Consider the following 20,033-nt stretch of genomic DNA (forward strand, 5'->3'; position numbering starts at 1 on the left):
CTAATTTCCTTTCACACAACCTTGGATGTCCGTATCGGGGCCTTTTCGTCGGATTGTATTGACAATTTAGGCTCTTTTCTGTTTCCGTAACCCCTTTTGCAATTCTCTGTTCGGTGCGAAAATGCATTGGCATTTTGGGAGGAATAGCATCGAAGCTGTGGATTGCCTTGTGGGGCTGTGACATCATTTTCCCAATAGGAATTTTTCAAGCCCTGAGCACAGCTTCTCTCTCCAGTGATTGGTGTGGGCTTGATCTTCCTTCTTCCATCTCTCGCCGTTTTGTGAGAACAGGTGCATCCTTCCCTTCTGGGTTAGATGGACTCGTGGATATCACTTCAGTGCATGGCATTGTCAGTGGGGGTGATAATTCCCTTCTCATTGGAAGACTTTGCTGTGAGTATTAGAAATGCAAGTGACTTCTCTTCCCCTTCCTCCCTGTCCATCTCTCAGAGCCACCGGGAAACAGAGGCCTCATCCACGGTCACACAGGCCTGAGGGGGTGCAACTAGACTGTTGTTTCTTCAGGCCCTCAGTGCTGGACATCATCCGGGATCCTCTGTGTGTGTCTTCCTCAGTCTGGTGTCCCTTCAGACCTTTCCCTAGTTTTCACAGGCTTGTTGTGTTGGTGTTCTTTGTCTGTTTGGAGACGCATCCTTGATAAGCTTTGTGTTTCCACTCATTCGTCTGGCGATGTATGACCTGTCTTTTGCTTTTGTCATGAGGTCTTTCCCACAGTAGATATCTTTGATTTTGCCAAGTCCACTGTATTCTCTGGGTTTTTTTGTGGACTGCCTTTTAGTTTTGTGTGTGAAGACTCAAAGCACGTGTCCGGTTTCTGCTCATTGTTCTTCTAGATTGGTGACAAGTTTTCACGGAAAGTTTGTCTAGGGATAAGTGGAAGTGAACTCGGTGTAAGGTGTCAAGTCTCCATCTCCATTCATGTCATCCCCTGCAGTTTCCAATTCCCTGTTCCTGAGTGGTTTTGGAGACCTTGTGGGGAGTTTGGTTGCATTGGAGTTTGCATTACCACCTTGATTCGATTCACACTGTTCTGCCGTCAGGGACACTGTCAAGGGGGAGTGAGGAGCAGCCTGCACTTCCAGCAGTGACCACACGGTGGGGCGAGTGCTGCTCTCCCCTCTGGGAGCCCCAGGCCACAGGCATCCCAGTGAGGAGCCAGCTCTGTGCTCAGCTGAAAGGAGTTAGTCTCTCAGGGGCCTCTGAGCCCTTGCCTTTGGATCACCCAGGGTGGGCATTGACTGGGACAGAAAAAATTGCCCTGAATTCCATGGACGGAAGAGCCTGGCTGTGTAGAGTTCGTGGGTTGCCGTGAATCAGACACAACTGAGGACAGAAAAATTCAATACATTAAAACACTTTTGGGGGGTGGGGGTGAGTGAAAGGGGGTGATGTGGGTTTTTTTGTCTTATATAACAGCCAAGGGAAATCTAGTTTAAACCTAAATTCACATAGACGGGAAAGGTATAGCTCTCCGTCACCCTATTAAAAAAAAAAAAAAAAACTACTAAACTTTTCTGAAAGTTTATTTACTAGCTTCCTTGAGCAGTTCATGGTGAAGCATTTTTTTTTTTTTCTGTGACATTGGCCTCATTAAAAAGTACGGTTTGCCTTTACTGGATAATTTTGTTCATTGGTTTCTTAGGGAACCTTGGTAATATTTGAGTTTCCTGGGGAGTATGGTCACATGACCTGGCCCTGGCCAATCGGTGCGTTCCACCTCCCTGGCCACTGTGATTGGCTCCGGGCTGGGGCAGTGCCCAATCGGGGCCCAGGGCCGGGCCTGACGTTGGAAGCCAGGGGAAGACGAGCTGTCGTCCTGCTGGGGTAGGGGAAGGGGTGGGGCCTGGGGAGGTCAGGCTCCAGCAGTGGGAGGGGCGTGAGGTCCGCCTGCGGCAGTTGGTGACCTTCCCGCTCCCCTCAGGGCAGAGCCGCGGGCCTGAGAATGAGGGCGCTGCTGAGCCCAGGGGCTGGGATGGCCCGTTGCTGCTGTGGTCCCAGAGCTCCACCCGAGACCTGAGGGAAACCTTCTGCCCGTGAGTCCTCTCCCGCTTGTCTGTCAGCTTGTTTGAAGCATGCTGGGTTTTCTGCCCAGCTGGCTAAGGGGAGTCCCTGGAAATGCAAGGGTGTGGGTTTTGGCAGACTTCAGGGAAGACATGCCAGATGAGCCTGGGAGACTCCAGCTTAATCTGGATTCAGGAGATATCTCTTCGGGCCAGCTAGTAATTGTAGGATAAGCCTAATGAGTCTTCACAGGATGAAGAGAGTAACGTGCCAAGGTAGCATTCGATGTCCTCATTCGAGAGGATGAAGCTGGTGCTCAGAGAAGGGGGGAACTTGGCCACAGCAAGGAGGTGTGCACCCAGACAGAACCCCCAGATCCGGCCATTGGAGCTCAGGGAGGCCACTGGTGTGGCTTGTCCCTGTGGCAGGGGCCGAGGCACGCAGCCCACCCTGATTCCTGTGGGGGCCTGACTTGGGAAGTGCCATCTGGTAGCTTTGAGACTCACCAAACCAAATTGCACTGGAGAGAGGAGGGACACCTTCCTTCATCCACCCCCCACCCCCGCCGGCTTCCCACATACCCTGACCCCTTTCTCTCGATTTCGGAGCCATTTCCAGAGTCCCGCTCATATGACCTCATTCGAAGTGCACTGTGGACGAGCTGCCATCTGCAGCTGCTACCACAGCAGCCAAGGGCTTTAGCTCCCGAGTACCTCCCTTCCTTTGGAACTTGGGGGCCCTCTACTCCCCACTTGCACACCACAGACCTTTGCTGAGGATTGTGGGGACCCTCACTCAGTTTGCAGCACGTTGTAGCCATCCCTGTCCTCCCTTGAAACTCAGCTTGTGAGCTCCTTTGGAGCAGCGTGGCCCACCTGGCTGCAACGGAAGAGACACAGCTGACAGTGAAACAACAGCTTAGATCTGAGAGCCGGAAAGCTCTGTCAAAAGGGACCTCCCTCTTCACGCCGTAGAGGCTGTAGGAGCCGCCAGGGTTTCGGAACCAGTGCTGGGGCCAAAATGACTCCACAGCTGTTTTCCTTCCTGGGGAGGGTTCTGGCTTGAGTGGGAATGGCTCAAGTCTAAGGTTCTGAAAGCCCACTGTGTGCAGATGCACGGTACACAGAGAGGAGAAGGTGGAGTCCTGCCCTGGAGGTGGTCACAGCTCACGGATGAGCCAGGCAGGCAGGCAGGCAGGGCATGAGAACACCTGAGCTGCCTTCATGAGTGAATGGTGTGGGGGCAGAGGAAGAGAAGCCGGTCTGCTCCCTCATGTGGTGCCCAGGGCAGGTTGTCCCCAGAGGAAACCCTTACGACGGAGAGGAGAATCCCTGCTGTTTCCCAAGGGGTTCCGTCGGTGCGTGTCTTCCCCGGAGCGCTCAGGCCGTCTCTAAAGTACACTGGCCATGGGCATTGCCTCTCCTTGGAACTTCCCATGTGTTTCTCTTTTTTATGGAACAGTGATTTTCTAGAGGGGTTCTGGGCCACAAGGATGTTGGGTCATTTTCTAGCCTTCTGTCATGAAGAACGCTTTCCTGGGCGTTGGGGTGGTTTGTTGTTCCAGCTCCCTTTCTTGGCTTCTTTTGGGAGCTGGTGCAACAAGACGAGCTCAGCCTCTGCCTTCTGGCGGAGATGTCACCCTTGAAACAGCAATGCCTGCCTGGAGATAATGATGGCAGTGGCCAAAAGGGCTTCGTTTGGCACATGGTATCTTGAAAGGACGTACACCGTCCTTTCAGATATCAAAGGCTAGTTCAAATGACATAAAAATGAGAACTCTCCAATGGAGTCTTACAGTAGGTGGAGAGTCCGAAAAACACTGCTTCAGTCATTTCACGGAGAGTCATTGATTGGGGACACCAAGAATATAGGAAGGAATGCACAAAGAAAAGATGAAATTGTGTTCAGGATCGGGGGAAGGGATGAACAGGGCGTGCTTGCCTTGAATCCAGGCTTTGTTGGGGGGTGGGGCATAAAGATCAAACGGGTCTGAAACTACCAAGTGGTGATGGTAACACAGTATCACCAGAGTTACACAACAGTGTTCCCAAATTGCAACAATGATGAGAAAGTTTACGAATCCCAACTTAACCAACAAAAATACAGGAAACCATACAAAAAAGAAAACATCACCAGAAAGGTGGAAACAAACCAAATGCAAAGCAGTTCAGGGGAAAGGAACTCCATGTCCCCTGGGGGCAGACCGAGTTGCCGGCGTCCACGGTGAGCAGACAGGGATGGAGGCTGCAGAGCCGACCGCTCCCCTGGACGTGGTGTTTCCGGCAAGGGCTCTGGGTGTCTGTCCAGAGCGGGGGCTCGTTCTCCCTGCAGGGGTGGGTGAGTCATCGTGGGCGTCTGGGTGTTGCGCGGGAGCCAGGGCAGGCTCTCCCTGCCGAGGCGGTGACTCCTCCTCTGCCTCGGGTTGTCCTGCCAGAGCCCGAGCAGGTACAGGTGCACGTGGAGGTGGAGGTTCTGGCTGAGGGGGTGGGACATCAGTGCCTGGGGCTGGGGGTCCTGCAGGCACGGAGATCCGATCTGCCCAGTGTGCTGGCCAGTACCCAGCTGGCCTGGTGTCTCTGCGAGGGCAAGTCTCGGTTCTCCATCTGCCCTCGGTGGATCCCTGGGTCCTGCACCTGGAGCCACCACCTCTGTAGGGACAGGTCTGGGAAGTGGAGCCTGGTTCCAGTTGGAGGTCAGTGCTAGAGCTGGGGGAGAAGCAAAGTTTGCCCACAGGCCAGCCTTGGCATGTGCGTATCCCGGGACAGAAAGCTTCCAAGAGATTCCCAAAGAATACCCAGCGTCGGATGTCTTTTGGGACTGAAGTGTGCAAGACGGGGGGCGGGGGGTGTGAGGCCAGTGCTTGCTGCAGGCCCAGCAGCAGCTTTCGGGGACTCGTCCCTGTGTAGCTCAGCACCCCGTCCCCACACACTCCCGTGCAGCAGCCCCAGCGTCCTCACCTCTGTGCTCTGGCGTGCTGGGCTCCAGGTCCTCCTGCTGCCTCAGAGGCCGGGGTTCTCGGGACTCTGGGTCGGAGCCGGGTGTGCTGAGCTCCGTGGCAGCCTCAGACTGGGCCGGCGGGTGTATCCTAGGCGGTGTCTCTGCAGCAGGCCTTCCCCGCCTCCTCTTCTCCCCCGGTGGGGCTGATGCCTCCGTGGGCACGCTCACCTGGAGCCTGCACTGGGCCTCAGGGGCGGGGGGGTGGTGCTCCGACCCCTCCCTCCGGGAGGTGGATGGGGTGTCCCCGTCCTCGGCCTCATCACGTGGGAAGCTCTGCAACGACAGTGACCGTCAGCCAGCCATGCTGGGAGTTTTCCAAGCTGGGCCTGGCCAGTGGAACCGCTGCTTCTGCCTGCTCGAACTTCTCTTCCCAGAAGGGTCAGAGACGTGTGTCTGCTCAGATCCCCACCCGGGAGGAAAGAGACCCACCTGTGGGTGTGAGGTCAGCCTGGGCGGCCGCCGCTGCCCGCACACTCCCCATCGGGCCCAGCCTGCTCTCCCCTGGGGTGTGGACACAACTTGTCCGCAGGCTTCTGACCCCACATCCGCCTGGGCTTCCTTGAGGGAGACACACCCTGAGAAACCCGCATCCACACACACAGGCAAAGGACCCGGTGTTTCCGGGTGGCATGGGCGAGGTGGCCTGGCCCGGCCTGGGGCTCCCCGTGTTACCTTTCTGTTTCTCCGGGCAAACGGCCAGAGGCCTCTCGGGGGTGTCCTGAGCCAACGTCGACAGGGTGCCCACGCACACTGCCTGTGAGCTCTCCTGAGGCCCCGGCCTCTGGGCATGGGCAAACAGCAGAACATCCTGGCAGCAAGTGATCTGGCTGGGGGCTCCCCTCCGCTCTGGAGGCCTGGATACCCGGGTTGCGGGTTCTGTTGGGTTCTGTTGCCGGCAGGTGACATCATCGCCTGGGGTTCGTGCTGAGGTCCCTTCCCCAAAACTTCCCAAGGGAATCTCTGGGTTTCTGACTGCTCGACCACCCCCCTTAGGCCATGTGCAGGCACAGAGACGCCCACACAGCCCAGCCCACAGCCCTGGGGAGGCCTGGGTGCAGCCAGGGCCTGAGCTCCGAGGGCCCTGCTGCTCTCAGACCAGGCTCCTTCTTCTCATAAGTGGTGTGGCCCTGGACAAGCATATGCCCCTCAGGGTTTCCCCAGTCTCTCCATCTGCAGAGTGGGGGTCATTCTCCCATCTGCTTCCTAGGTCTGTCGGCCTACGAGCAGCTCCATGCCTTTCCACCTGGGGCCGATATCACGTGGAGCTCGTGCGCTGAGACTTCAGAAAGAAAGATTCCATCCAGGGCTGACATAGCACAGAATGGGGCAGAACGAGGCCTGGATGTGCCGTGGTACCCAGGAAAAGGCACTCCCCCTCCTGACTGTTTTGAGACCCCGCATCCAAGTTGGAGGACCGAAAGGAAGACTCGAAGGTCTCCCTCTCTTGTAGAAAAGAGTAGCCAACTTTCTGGTCCTGTTTCCATTGAGATTCTGTTCAAGTGTCCCAGCTCGGCTTCTGCGGGTGGCTGAGCTTCTAATGGCTCCCTGCGTTCTTGTCTTTTCCTCTGCAAACCTTCCGTCCTTTTCCCCCTTCTGGGGTGGATGGGCGCTGTCATTGCTTCTACCTTCGAGACAGATTGAGGAAAAGTCTGGACCATCGACTCCTTTCCTCTCTTTGGTTCCGTGTCTCTCTCTGGCTGTGTCCCTCTCTTTTCCTTTCTCAATTCCCTCTGTGTCTTCCTCTTTCTCTCTCGTGTGTGAATGGATGGATGCTAGGAATTCCACATGTATATGATTAGATGAGGGTTATGTTTTAGGGATAGGTTAGAGGGAGAGAAAGGCTTCAGGTCGGAGTTGGTCATAGGGGAAGGGTCAAGGGTGGTGGTGGTGTTTCTTGGAATCTGAGTGCTGTGCATTCTTCGTCTCTTTCCATATGAACCCCTTCTCAGATACACCACTTGGAAGGAGTCTCTCGTGTTCCGTTTCCTATCTTTTGCATTTGTGAATGCTTAGCTTCTCTGTTGTGAAGAGGTTCCATTGGATGGAAACCCATTGGTGTACTTCGTGTACCTCTTTCCCTTAATTGAAGAGACCCATTTCTACCTCCGCCCAGCAAATGGCAAGGAGACTCTGATGTTAAGGAGCCTTTGACCTACGCTTCTTTCTAGCTATCTCATGACATCAGTCTTTAGGGTGAGGTTTTTCCCCAATATTGAGGTGGTCTGAGATCCAAACCAATAGCGTTCTTCAGATGTAGCTGTCTGGGTTTCCCATGGACATTGATTGAAGAGGCTTTCTTGTTCCCATTTGGATAATCTCCCCTTCTGTGTCAGAGATGAGTTGACGATGGATGCTGGGGTTTGTTTCTGGACCCTCAACTTTATTCCATCGATCTGGATCTGTGTGTGTTGTTGTATTCCCAATAGCATACTGTCCTGCCGCTGCTGCTGCTGCTGCTAAGTCACTTCAGTCATGTCAGACTCTGCGCGACCCCATGGCCTGCAGCCTACCAGGCTCCTCCGTCCAGGGCATTTTCCAGGCAAGAGTACTGGAGTGGGTCGCCATTGCCTTCTCCGATACTCTCCTGAGGATCCTAGTTTGGTCGTCTAATTTCCTTTCACACAACCTTGGATGTCCGTATCGGGGCCTTTTCGTCGGATTGTATTGACAATTTAGGCTCTTTTCTGTTTCCGTAACCCCTTTTGCAATTCTTTGTTCGGTGCGAAAATGCTTTGGCATTTTGGGAGGAATAGCATCGAAGCTGTGGATTGCCTTGTGGGGCTGTGACATCATTTTAACAATAGGAATTTTTCAAGCCCTGAGCACAGCTTCTCTCTCCAGTGATTGGTGTGGGCTTGATCTTCCTTCTTCCATCTCTCGCCGTTTTGTGAGAACAGGTGCATCCTTCCCTTCTGGGTTAGATGGACTCGTGGATATCACTTCAGTGCATGGCATTGTCAGTGGGGGTGATAATTCCCTTCTCATTGGAAGACTTTGCTGTGAGTATTAGAAATGCAAGTGACTTCTCTTCCCCTTCCTCCCTGTCCATCTCTCAGAGCCACCGGGAAACAGAGGCCTCATCCACGGTCACACAGGCCTGAGGGGGTGCAACTAGACTGTTGTTTCTTCAGGCCCTCAGTGCTGGACATCATCCGGGATCCTCTGTGTGTGTCTTCCTCAGTCTGGTGTCCCTTCAGACCTTTCCCTAGTTTTCACAGGCTTGTTGTGTTGGTGTTCTTTGTCTGTTTGGAGACACATCCTTGATAAGCTTTGTGTTTCCACTCATTCGTCTGGCGATGTATGACCTGTCTTTTGCTTTTGTCATGAGGTCTTTCCCACAGTAGATATCTTTGATTTTGCCAAGTCCACTGTATTCTCTGGGTTTTTTTGTGGACTGCCTTTTAGTTTTGTGTGTGAAGACTCAAAGCACGTGTCCGGTTTCTGCTCATTGTTCTTCTAGATTGGTGACAAGTTTTCACGGAAAGTTTGTCTAGGGATAAGTGGAAGTGAACTCGGTGTAAGGTGTCAAGTCTCCATCTCCATTCATGTCATCCCCTGCAGTTTCCAATTCCCTGTTCCTGAGTGGTTTTGGAGACCTTGTGGGAAGTTTGGTTGCATTGGAGTTTGCATTACCACCTTGATTCGATTCACACTGTTCTGCCGTCAGGGACACTGTCAAGGGGGAGTGAGGAGCAGCCTGCACTTCCAGCAGTGACCACACGGTGGGGCGAGTGCTGCTCTCCCCTCTGGGAGCCCCAGGCCACAGGCATCCCAGTGAGGAGCCAGCTCTGTGCTCAGCTGAAAGGAGTTAGTCTCTCAGGGGCCTCTGAGCCCTTGCCTTTGGATCACCCAGGGTGGGCATTGACTGGGACAGAAAAAATTGCCCTGAATTCCATGGACGGAAGAGCCTGGCTGTGTAGAGTTCGTGGGTTGCCGTGAATCAGACACAACTGAGGACAGAAAAATTCAATACATTAAAACACTTTTGGGGGGTGGGGGTGAGTGAAAGGGGGTGATGTGGGGTTTTTTGTCTTATATAACAGCCAAGGGAAATCTAGTTTAAACCTAAATTCACATAGACGGGAAAGGTATAGCTCTCCGTCACCCTATTAAAAAAAAAACTACTAAACTTTTCTGAAAGTTTATTTACTAGCTTCCTTGAGCAGTTCATGGTGAAGCTTTTTTTTTTTTTTTTCTGTGACATTGGCCTCATTAAAAAGTACGGTTTGCCTTTACTGGATAATTTTGTTCATTGGTTTCTTAGGGAACCTTGGTAATATTTGAGTTTCCTGGGGAGTATGGTCACATGACCTGGCCCTGGCCAATCGGTGCGTTCCACCTCCCTGGCCACTGTGATTAGCTCCGGGCTGGGGCAGTGCCCAATCGGGGCCCAGGGCCGGGCCTGACGTTGGAAGCCAGGGGAAGACGAGCTGTCGTCCTGCTGGGGTAGGGGAAGGGGTGGGGCCGGGGGAGGTCAGGCTCCAGCAGTGGGAGGGGCGTGAGGTCCGCCTGCGGCAGTTGGTGACCTTCCCGCTCCCCTCAGGGCAGAGCCGCCGGCCTGAGAATGAGGGCGCTGCTGAGCCCAGGGGCTGGGATGGCCCGTTGCTGCTGTGGTCCCAGAGCTCCACCCGAGACCTGAGGGAAACCTTCTGCCCGTGAGTCCTCTCCCGCTTGTCTGTCAGCTTGTTTGAAGCATGCTGGGTTTTCTGCCCAGCTGGCTAAGGGGAGTCCCTGGAAATGCAAGGGTGTGGGTTTTGGCAGACTTCAGGGAAGACATGCCAGATGAGCCTGGGAGACTCCAGCTTAATCTGGATTCAGGAGATATCTCTTCGGGCCAGCTAGTAATTGTAGGATAAGCCTAATGAGTCTTCACAGGATGAAGAGAGTAACGTGCCAAGGTAGCATTCGATGTCCTCATTCGAGAGGATGAAGCTGGTGCTCAGAGAAGGGGGGAACTTGGCCACAGCAAGGAGGTGTGCACCCAGACAGAACCCCCAGATCCGGCCATTGGAGCTCAGGGAGGCCACTGGTGTGGCTTGTCCCTGTGGCAGGGGCCGAGGCACGCAGCCCACCCTGATTCCTGTGGGGGCCTGACTTGGGAAGTGCCATCTGGTAGCTTTGAGACTCACCAAACCAAATTGCACTGGAGAGAGGAGGGACACCTTCCTTCATCCACCCCCCACCCCCGCCGGCTTCCCACATACCCTGACCCCTTTCTCTCGATTTCGGAGCCATTTCCAGAGTCCCGCTCATATGACCTCATTCGAAGTGCACTGTGGACGAGCTGCCATCTGCAGCTGCTACCACAGCAGCCAAGGGCTTTAGCTCCCGAGTACCTCCCTTCCTTTGGAACTTGGGGGCCCTCTACTCCCCACTTGCACACCACAGACCTTTGCTGAGGATTGTGGGGACCCTCACTCAGTTTGCAGCACGTTGTAGCCATCCCTGTCCTCCCTTGAAACTCAGCTTGTGAGCTCCTTTGGAGCAGCGTGGCCCACCTGGCTGCAACGGAAGAGACACAGCTGACAGTGAAACAACAGCTTAGATCTGAGAGCCGGAAAGCTCTGTCAAAAGGGACCTCCCTCTTCACGCCGTAGAGGCTGTAGGAGCCGCCAGGGTTTCGGAACCAGTGCTGGGGCCAAAATGACTCCACAGCTGTTTTCCTTCCTGGGGAGGGTTCTGGCTTGAGTGGGAATGGCTCAAGTCTAAGGTTCTGAAAGCCCACTGTGTGCAGATGCACGGTACACAGAGAGGAGAAGGTGGAGTCCTGCCCTGGAGGTGGTCACAGCTCACGGATGAGCCAGGCAGGCAGGCAGGCAGGGCATGAGAACACCTGAGCTGCCTTCATGAGTGAATGGTGTGGGGGCAGAGGAAGAGAAGCCGGTCTGCTCCCTCATGTGGTGCCCAGGGCAGGTTGTCCCCAGAGGAAACCCTTACGACGGTGAGGAGAATCCCTGCTGTTTCCCAAGGGGTTCCGTCGGTGCGTGTCTTCCCCGGAGCGCTCAGGCCGTCTCTAAAGTACACTGGCCATGGGCATTGCCTCTCCTTGGAACTTCCCATGTGTTTCTCTTTTTTATGGAACAGTGATTTTCTAGAGGGGTTCTGGGCCACAAGGATGTTGGGTCATTTTCTAGCCTTCTGTCATGAAGAACGCTTTCCTGGGCGTTGGGGTGGTTTGTTGTTCCAGCTCCCTTTCTTGGCTTCTTTTGGGAGCTGGTGCAACAAGACGAGCTCAGCCTCTGCCTTCTGGCTGAGATGTCACCCTTGAAACAGCAATGCCTGCCTGGAGATAATGATGGCAGTGGCCAAAAGGGCTTCGTTTGGCACATGGTATCTTGAAAGGACGTACACCGTCCTTTCAGATATCAAAGGCTAGTTCAAATGACATAAAAATGAGAACTCTCCAATGGAGTCTTACAGTAGGTGGAGAGTCCGAAAAACACTGCTTCAGTCATTTCACGGAGAGTCATTGATTGGGGACACCAAGAATATAGGAAGGAATGCACAAAGAAAAGATGAAATTGTGTTCAGGATCGGGGGAAGGGATGAACAGGGCGTGCTTGCCTTGAATCCAGGCTTTGTTGGGGGGTGGGGCATAAAGATCAAACGGGTCTGAAACTACCAAGTGGTGATGGTAACACAGTATCACCAGAGTTACACAACAGTGTTCCCAAATTGCAACAATGATGAGAAAGTTTACGAATCCCAACTTAACCAACAAAAATACAGGAAACCATACAAAAAAGAAAACATCACCAGAAAGGTGGAAACAAACCAAATGCAAAGCAGTTCAGGGGAAAGGAACTCCATGTCCCCTGGGGGCAGACCGAGTTGCCGGCGTCCACGGTGAGCAGACAGGGATGGAGGCTGCAGAGCCGACCGCTCCCCTGGACGTGGTGTTTCCGGCAAGGGCTCTGGGTGTCTGTCCAGAGCGGGGGCTCGTTCTCCCTGCAGGGGTGGGTGAGTCATCGTGGGCGTCTGGGTGTTGCGCGGGAGCCAGGGCAGGCTCTCCCTGCCGAGGCGGTGACTCCTCCTCTGCCTCGGGTTCTCCTGCCAGAGCCCGAGCAGGTACAGGTGCACGTGGAGGTGGAGGTTCTGGCTGAGGGGGTGGGACATCAGTGCCTGGGGCTGGGGGTCCTGCAGGCACGGAGATCCGATCTGCCCGGTGTGCTGGCCAGTACCCAGCTGGCCTGGTGTCTCTGCGAGGGCAAGTCTCGGTTCTCCATCTGCCCTCGGTGGATCCCTGGGTCCTGCACCTGGAGCCACCACCTCTGTAGGGACAGGTCTGGGAAGTGGAGCCTGGTTCCAGTTGGAGGTCAGTGCTAGAGCTGGGGGAGAAGCAAAGTTTGCCCACAGGCCAGCCTTGGCATGTGCGTATCCCGGGACAGAAAGCTTCCAAGAGATTCCCAAAGAATACCCAGCGTCGGATGTCTTTTGGGACTGAAGTGTGCAAGACGGGGGGCGGGGGGTGTGAGGCCAGTGCTTGCTGTAGGCCCAGCAGCAGCTTTCGGGGACTCGTCCCTGTGTAGCTCAGCACCCCGTCCCCACACACTCCCGTGCAGCAGCCCCAGCGTCCTCACCTCTGTGCTCTGGCGTGCTGGGCTCCAGGTCCTCCTGCTGCCTCAGAGGCCGGGGTTCTCGGGACTCTGGGTCGGAGCCGGGTGTGCTGAGCTCCGTGGCAGCCTCAGACTGGGCCGGCGGGTGTATCCTAGGCGGTGTCTCTGCAGCAGGCCTTCCCCGCCTCCTCTTCTCCCCCGGTGGGGCTGATGCCTCCGTGGGCACGCTCACCTGGAGCCTGCACTGGGCCTCACGGGCGGGGGGGTGGTGCTCCGACCCCTCCCTCCGGGAGGTGGATGGGGTGTCCCCGTCCTCGGCCTCATCACGTGGGAAGCTCTGCAACGACAGTGACCGTCAGCCAGCCATGCTGGGAGTTTTCCAAGCTGGGCCTGGCCAGTGGAACCGCTGCTTCTGCCTGCTCGAACTTCTCTTCCCAGAAGGGTCAGAGACGTGTGTCTGCTCAGATCCCCACCCGGGAGGAAAGAGACCCACCTGTGGGTGTGAGGTCAGCCTGGGCGGCCGCCGCTGCCCGCACACTCCCCATCGGGCCCAGCCTGCTCTCCCCTGGGGTGTGGACACAACTTGTCCGCAGGCTTCTGACCCCACATCCGCCTGGGCTTCCTTGAGGGAGACACACCCCGAGAAACCCGCATCCACACACACAGGCAAAGGACCCGGTGTTTCCGGGTGGCATGGGCGAGGTGGCCTGGCCCGGCCTGGGGCTCCCCGTGTTACCTTTCTGTTTCTCCGGGCAAACGGCCAGAGGCCTCTCGGGGGTGTCCTGAGCCAACGTCGACAGGGTGCCCACGCACACTGCCTGTGAGCTCTCCTGAGGCCCCGGCCTCTGGGCATGGGCAAACAGCAGAACATCCTGGCAGCAAGTGATCTGGCTGGGGGCTCCTCTCCGCTCTGGAGGCCTGGATACCCGGGTTGCGGGTTCTGTTGGGTTCTGTTGCCGGCAGGTGACATCATCGCCTGGGGTTCGTGCTGAGGTCCCTTCCCCAAAACTTCCCAAGGGAATCTCTGGGTTTCTGACTGCTCGACCACCCCCCTTAGGCCATGTGCAGGCACAGAGACGCCCACACAGCCCAGCCCACAGCCCTGGGGAGGCCTGGGTGCAGCCAGGGCCTGAGCTCCGAGGGCCCTGCTGCTCTCAGACCAGGCTCCTTCTTCTCATAAGTGGTGTGGCCCTGGACAAGCATATGCCCCTCAGGGTTTCCCCAGTCTCTCCATCTGCAGAGTGGGGGTCATTCTCCCATCTGCTTCCTAGGTCTGTCGGCCTACGAGCAGCTCCATGCCTTTCCACCTGGGGCCGATATCACGTGGAGCTCGTGCGCTGAGACTTCAGAAAGAAAGATTCCATCCAGGGCTGACATAGCACAGAATGGGGCAGAACGAGGCCTGGATGTGCCGTGGTACCCAGGAAAAGGCACTCCCCCTCCTGACTGTTTTGAGACCCCGCATCCAAGCTGGAGGACAGAAAGGAAGACTCGAAGGTCTCCCTCTCTTGTAGAAAAGAGTAGCCAACTTTCTGGTCCTGTTTCCATTGAGATTCTGTTCAAGTGTCCCAGCTCGGCTTCTGCGGGTGGCTGAGCTTCTAATGGCTCCCTGCGTTCTTGTCTTTTCCTCTGCAAACCTTCCGTCCTTTTCCCCCTTCTGGGGTGGATGGGCGCTGTCATTGCTTCTACCTTCGAGACAGATTGAGGAAAAGTCTGGACCATCGACTCCTTTCCTCTCTTTGGTTCCGTGTCTCTCTCTGGCTGTGTCCCTCTCTTTTCCTTTCTCAATTCCCTCTGTGTCTTCCTCTTTCTCTCTCGTGTGTGAATGGATGGATGCTAGGAATTCCACATGTATATGATTAGATGAGGGTTATGTTTTAGGGATAGGTTAGAGGGAGAGAAAGGCTTCAGGTCGGAGTTGGTCATAGGGGAAGGGTCAAGGGTGGTGGTGGTGTTTCTTGGAATCTGAGTGCTGTGCATTCTTCGTCTCTTTCCATATGAACCCCTTCTCAGATACACCACTTGGAAGGAGTCTCTCGTGTTCCGTTTCCTATCTTTTGCATTTGTGAATGCTTAGCTTCTCTGTTGTGAAGAGGTTCCATTGGATGGAAACCCATTGGTGTACTTCGTGTACCTCTTTCCCTTAATTGAAGAGACCCATTTCTACCTCCGCCCAGCAAATGGCAAGGAGACTCTGATGTTAAGGAGCCTTTGACCTACGCTTCTTTCTAGCTATCTCATGACATCAGTCTTTAGGGTGAGGTTTTTCCCCAATATTGAGGTGGTCTGAGATCCAAACCAATAGCGTTCTTCAGATGTAGCTGTCTGGGTTTCCCATGGACATTGATTGAAGAGGCTTTCTTGTTCCCATTTGGATAATCTCCCCTTCTGTGTCAGAGATGAGTTGACGATGGATGCTGGGGTTTGTTTCTGGACCCTCAACTTTATTCCATCGATCTGGATCTGTGTGTGTTGCTGTATTCCCAATAGCATACTGTCCTGCCGCTGCTGCTGCTGCTGCTAAGTCACTTCAGTCGTGTCAGACTCTGCGCGACCCCATGGCCTGCAGCCTACCAGGCTCCTCCGTCCAGGGCATTTTCCAGGCAAGAGTACTGGAGTGGGTCGCCATTGCCTTCTCCGATACTCTCCTGAGGATCCTAGTTTGGTCGTCTAATTTCCTTTCACACAACCTTGGATGTCCGTATCGGGGCCTTTTCGTCGGATTGTATTGACAATTTAGGCTCTTTTCTGTTTCCGTAACCCCTTTTGCAATTCTTTGTTCGGTGCGAAAATGCTTTGGCATTTTGGGAGGAATAGCATCGAAGCTGTGGATTGCCTTGTGGGGCTGTGACATCATTTTACCAATAGGAATTTTTCAAGCCCTGAGCACAGCTTCTCTCTCCAGTGATTGGTGTGGGCTTGATCTTCCTTCTTCCATCTCTCGCCGTTTTGTGAGAACAGGTGCATCCTTCCCTTCTGGGTTAGATGGACTCGTGGATATCACTTCAGTGCATGGCATTGTCAGTGGGCGTGATAATTCCCTTCTCATTGGAAGACTTTGCTGTGAGTATTAGAAATGCAAGTGACTTCTCTTCCCCTTCCTCCCTGTCCATCTCTCAGAGCCACCGGGAAACAGAGGCCTCATCCACGGTCACACAGGCCTGAGGGGGTGCAACTAGACTGTTGTTTCTTCAGGCCCTCAGTGCTGGACATCATCCGGGATCCTCTGTGTGTGTCTTCCTCAGTCTGGTGTCCCTTCAGACCTTTCCCTAGTTTTCACAGGCTTGTTGTGTTGGTGTTCTTTGTCTGTTTGGAGACGCATCCTTGATAAGCTTTGTGTTTCCACTCATTCGTCTGGCGATGTATGACCTGTCTTTTGCTTTTGTCATGAGGTCTTTCCCACAGTAGATATCTTTGATTTTGCCAAGTCCACTGTATTCTCTGGGTTTTTTTGTGGACTGCCTTTTAGTTTTGTGTGTGAAGACTCAAAGCACGTGTCCGGTTTCTGCTCATTGTTCTTCTAGATTGGTGACAAGTTTTCACGGAAAGTTTGTCTAGGGATAAGTGGAAGTGAACTCGGTGTAAGGTGTCAAGTCTCCATCTCCATTCATGTCATCCCCTGCAGTTTCCAATTCCCTGTTCCTGAGTGGTTTTGGAGACCTTGTGGGAAGTTTGGTTGCATTGGAGTTTGCATTACCACCTTGATTCGATTCACACTGTTCTGCCGTCAGGGACACTGTCAAGGGGGAGTGAGGAGCAGCCTGCACTTCCAGCAGTGACCACACGGTGGGGCGAGTGCTGCTCTCCCCTCTGGGAGCCCCAGGCCACAGGCATCCCAGTGAGGAGCCAGCTCTGTGCTCAGCTGAAAGGAGTTAGTCTCTCAGGGGCCTCTGAGCCCTTGCCTTTGGATCACCCAGGGTGGGCATTGACTGGGACAGAAAAAATTGCCCTGAATTCCATGGACGGAAGAGCCTGGCTGTGTAGAGTTCGTGGGTTGCCGTGAATCAGACACAACTGAGGACAGAAAAATTCAATACATTAAAACACTTTTGGGGGGTGGGGGTGAGTGAAAGGGGGTGATGTGGGGTTTTTTGTCTTATATAACAGCCAAGGGAAATCTAGTTTAAACCTAAATTCACATAGACGGGAAAGGTATAGCTCTCCGTCACCCTATTAAAAAAAAAAAAAAAAAACTACTAAACTTTTCTGAAAGTTTATTTACTAGCTTCCTTGAGCAGTTCATGGTGAAGCTTTTTTTTTTTTTTTTTCTGTGACATTGGCCTCATTAAAAAGTACGGTTTGCCTTTACTGGATAATTTTGTTCATTGGTTTCTTAGGGAACCTTGGTAATATTTGAGTTTCCTGGGGAGTATGGTCACATGACCTGGCCCTGGCCAATCGGTGCGTTCCACCTCCCTGGCCACTGTGATTAGCTCCGGGCTGGGGCAGTGCCCAATCGGGGCCCAGGGCCGGGCCTGACGTTGGAAGCCAGGGGAAGACGAGCTGTCGTCCTGCTGGGGTAGGGGAAGGGGTGGGGCCGGGGGAGGTCAGGCTCCAGCAGTGGGAGGGGCGTGAGGTCCGCCTGCGGCAGTTGGTGACCTTCCCGCTCCCCTCAGGGCAGAGCCGCGGGCCTGAGAATGAGGGCGCTGCTGAGCCCAGGGGCTGGGATGGCCCGTTGCTGCTGTGGTCCCAGAGCTCCACCCGAGACCTGAGGGAAACCTTCTGCCCGTGAGTCCTCTCCCGCTTGTCTGTCAGCTTGTTTGAAGCATGCTGGGTTTTCTGCCCAGCTGGCTAAGGGGAGTCCCTGGAAATGCAAGGGTGTGGGTTTTGGCAGACTTCAGGGAAGACATGCCAGATGAGCCTGGGAGACTCCAGCTTAATCTGGATTCAGGAGATATCTCTTCGGGCCAGCTAGTAATTGTAGGATAAGCCTAATGAGTCTTCACAGGATGAAGAGAGTAACGTGCCAAGGTAGCATTCGATGTCCTCATTCGAGAGGATGAAGCTGGTGCTCAGAGAAGGGGGGAACTTGGCCACAGCAAGGAGGTGTGCATCCAGACAGAACCCCCAGATCCGGCCATTGGAGCTCAGGGAGGCCACTGGTGTGGCTTGTCCCTGTGGCAGGGGCCGAGGCACGCAGCCCACCCTGATTCCTGTGGGGGCCTGACTTGGGAAGTGCCATCTGGTAGCTTTGAGACTCACCAAACCAAATTGCACTGGAGAGAGGAGGGACACCTTCCTTCATCCACCCCCCACCCCCGCCGGCTTCCCACATACCCTGACCCCTTTCTCTCGATTTCGGAGCCATTTCCAGAGTCCCGCTCATATGACCTCATTCGAAGTGCACTGTGGACGAGCTGCCATCTGCAGCTGCTACCACAGCAGCCAAGGGCTTTAGCTCCCGAGTACCTCCCTTCCTTTGGAACTTGGGGGCCCTCTACTCCCCACTTGCACACCACAGACCTTTGCTGAGGATTGTGGGGACCCTCACTCAGTTTGCAGCACGTTGTAGCCATCCCTGTCCTCCCTTGAAACTCAGCTTGTGAGCTCCTTTGGAGCAGCGTGGCCCACCTGGCTGCAACGGAAGAGACACAGCTGACAGTGAAACAACAGCTTAGATCTGAGAGCCGGAAAGCTCTGTCAAAAGGGACCTCCCTCTTCACGCCGTAGAGGCTGTAGGAGCCGCCAGGGTTTCGGAACCAGTGCTGGGGCCAAAATGACTCCACAGCTGTTTTCCTTCCTGGGGAGGGTTCTGGCTTGAGTGGGAATGGCTCAAGTCTAAGGTTCTGAAAGCCCACTGTGTGCAGATGCACGGTACACAGAGAGGAGAAGGTGGAGTCCTGCCCTGGAGGTAGTCACAGCTCACGGATGAGCCAGGCAGGCAGGCAGGCAGGGCATGAGAACACCTGAGCTGCCTTCATGAGTGAATGGTGTGGGGGCAGAGGAAGAGAAGCCGGTCTGCTCCCTCATGTGGTGCCCAGGGCAGGTTGTCCCCAGAGGAAACCCTTACGACGGTGAGGAGAATCCCTGCTGTTTCCCAAGGGGTTCCGTCGGTGCGTGTCTTCCCCGGAGCGCTCAGGCCGTCTCTAAAGTACACTGGCCATGGGCATTGCCTCTCCTTGGAACTTCCCATGTGTTTCTCTTTTTTATGGAACAGTGATTTTCTAGAGGGGTTCTGGGCCACAAGGATGTTGGGTCATTTTCTAGCCTTCTGTCATGAAGAACGCTTTCCTGGGCGTTGGGGTGGTTTGTTGTTCCAGCTCCCTTTCTTGGCTTCTTTTGGGAGCTGGTGCAACAAGACGAGCTCAGCCTCTGCCTTCTGGCTGAGATGTCACCCTTGAAACAGCAATGCCTGCCTGGAGATAATGATGGCAGTGGCCAAAAGGGCTTCGTTTGGCACATGGTATCTTGAAAGGACGTACACCGTCCTTTCAGATATCAAAGGCTAGTTCAAATGACATAAAAATGAGAACTCTCCAATGGAGTCTTACAGTAGGTGGAGAGTCCGAAAAACACTGCTTCAGTCATTTCACGGAGAGTCATTGATTGGGGACACCAAGAATATAGGAAGGAATGCACAAAGAAAAGATGAAATTGTGTTCAGGATCGGGGGAAGGGATGAACAGGGCGTGCTTGCCTTGAATCCAGGCTTTGTTGGGGGGTGGGGCATAAAGATCAAACGGGTCTGAAACTACCAAGTGGTGATGGTAACACAGTATCACCAGAGTTACACAACAGTGTTCCCAAATTGCAACAATGATGAGAAAGTTTACGAATCCCAACTTAACCAACAAAAATACAGGAAACCATACAAAAAAGAAAACATCACCAGAAAGGTGGAAACAAACCAAATGCAAAGCAGTTCAGGGGAAAGGAACTCCATGTCCCCTGGGGGCAGACCGAGTTGCCGGCGTCCACGGTGAGCAGACAGGGATGGAGGCTGCAGAGCCGACCGCTCCCCTGGACGTGGTGTTTCCGGCAAGGGCTCTGGGTGTCTGTCCAGAGCGGGGGCTCGTTCTCCCTGCAGGGGTGGGTGAGTCATCGTGGGCGTCTGGGTGTTGCGCGGGAGCCAGGGCAGGCTCTCCCTGCCGAGGCGGTGACTCCTCCTCTGCCTCGGGTTCTCCTGCCAGAGCCCGAGCAGGTACAGGTGCACGTGGAGGTGGAGGTTCTGGCTGAGGGGGTGGGACATCAGTGCCTGGGGCTGGGGGTCCTGCAGGCACGGAGATCCGATCTGCCCGGTGTGCTGGCCAGTACCCAGCTGGCCTGGTGTCTCTGCGAGGGCAAGTCTCGGTTCTCCATCTGCCCTCGGTGGATCCCTGGGTCCTGCACCTGGAGCCACCACCTCTGTAGGGACAGGTCTGGGAAGTGGAGCCTGGTTCCAGTTGGAGGTCAGTGCTAGAGCTGGGGGAGAAGCAAAGTTTGCCCACAGGCCAGCCTTGGCATGTGCGTATCCCGGGA

At 54.6% G+C, this 20,033-nt stretch overlaps 2 long non-coding RNA genes across 2 annotated transcripts in view; both read left to right on the forward strand.

The window, feature by feature from the left end:
- The first annotated feature begins 1,879 nt into the window (after positions 1-1,879).
- On the forward strand, positions 1,880-11,769 carry LOC145534181 (uncharacterized). Its single transcript, XR_014074316.1, has 2 exons — positions 1,880-2,054; positions 9,563-11,769. It is a non-coding gene; the product is annotated as an uncharacterized LOC145534181 (long non-coding RNA).
- A 5,421-nt stretch (positions 11,770-17,190) lies between these two features.
- The window catches only part of LOC145534148 (uncharacterized), a 770,273-nt gene continuing 767,430 nt past the window's right edge, over positions 17,191-20,033 (forward strand). The window contains exon 1 of the long non-coding RNA XR_014074274.1: positions 17,191-17,303. This is a non-coding gene — a long non-coding RNA (uncharacterized LOC145534148). The remainder of the gene's footprint in view (positions 17,304-20,033) is intronic.

The sequence above is a fragment of the Giraffa tippelskirchi genome, chromosome 14 (assembly GCF_054371585.1).
Source record: "Giraffa tippelskirchi isolate mGirTip1 chromosome 14, T2T-mGirTip1v1.2.pri, whole genome shotgun sequence".
NCBI classification, from domain to species: domain Eukaryota; kingdom Metazoa; phylum Chordata; class Mammalia; order Artiodactyla; family Giraffidae; genus Giraffa; species Giraffa tippelskirchi.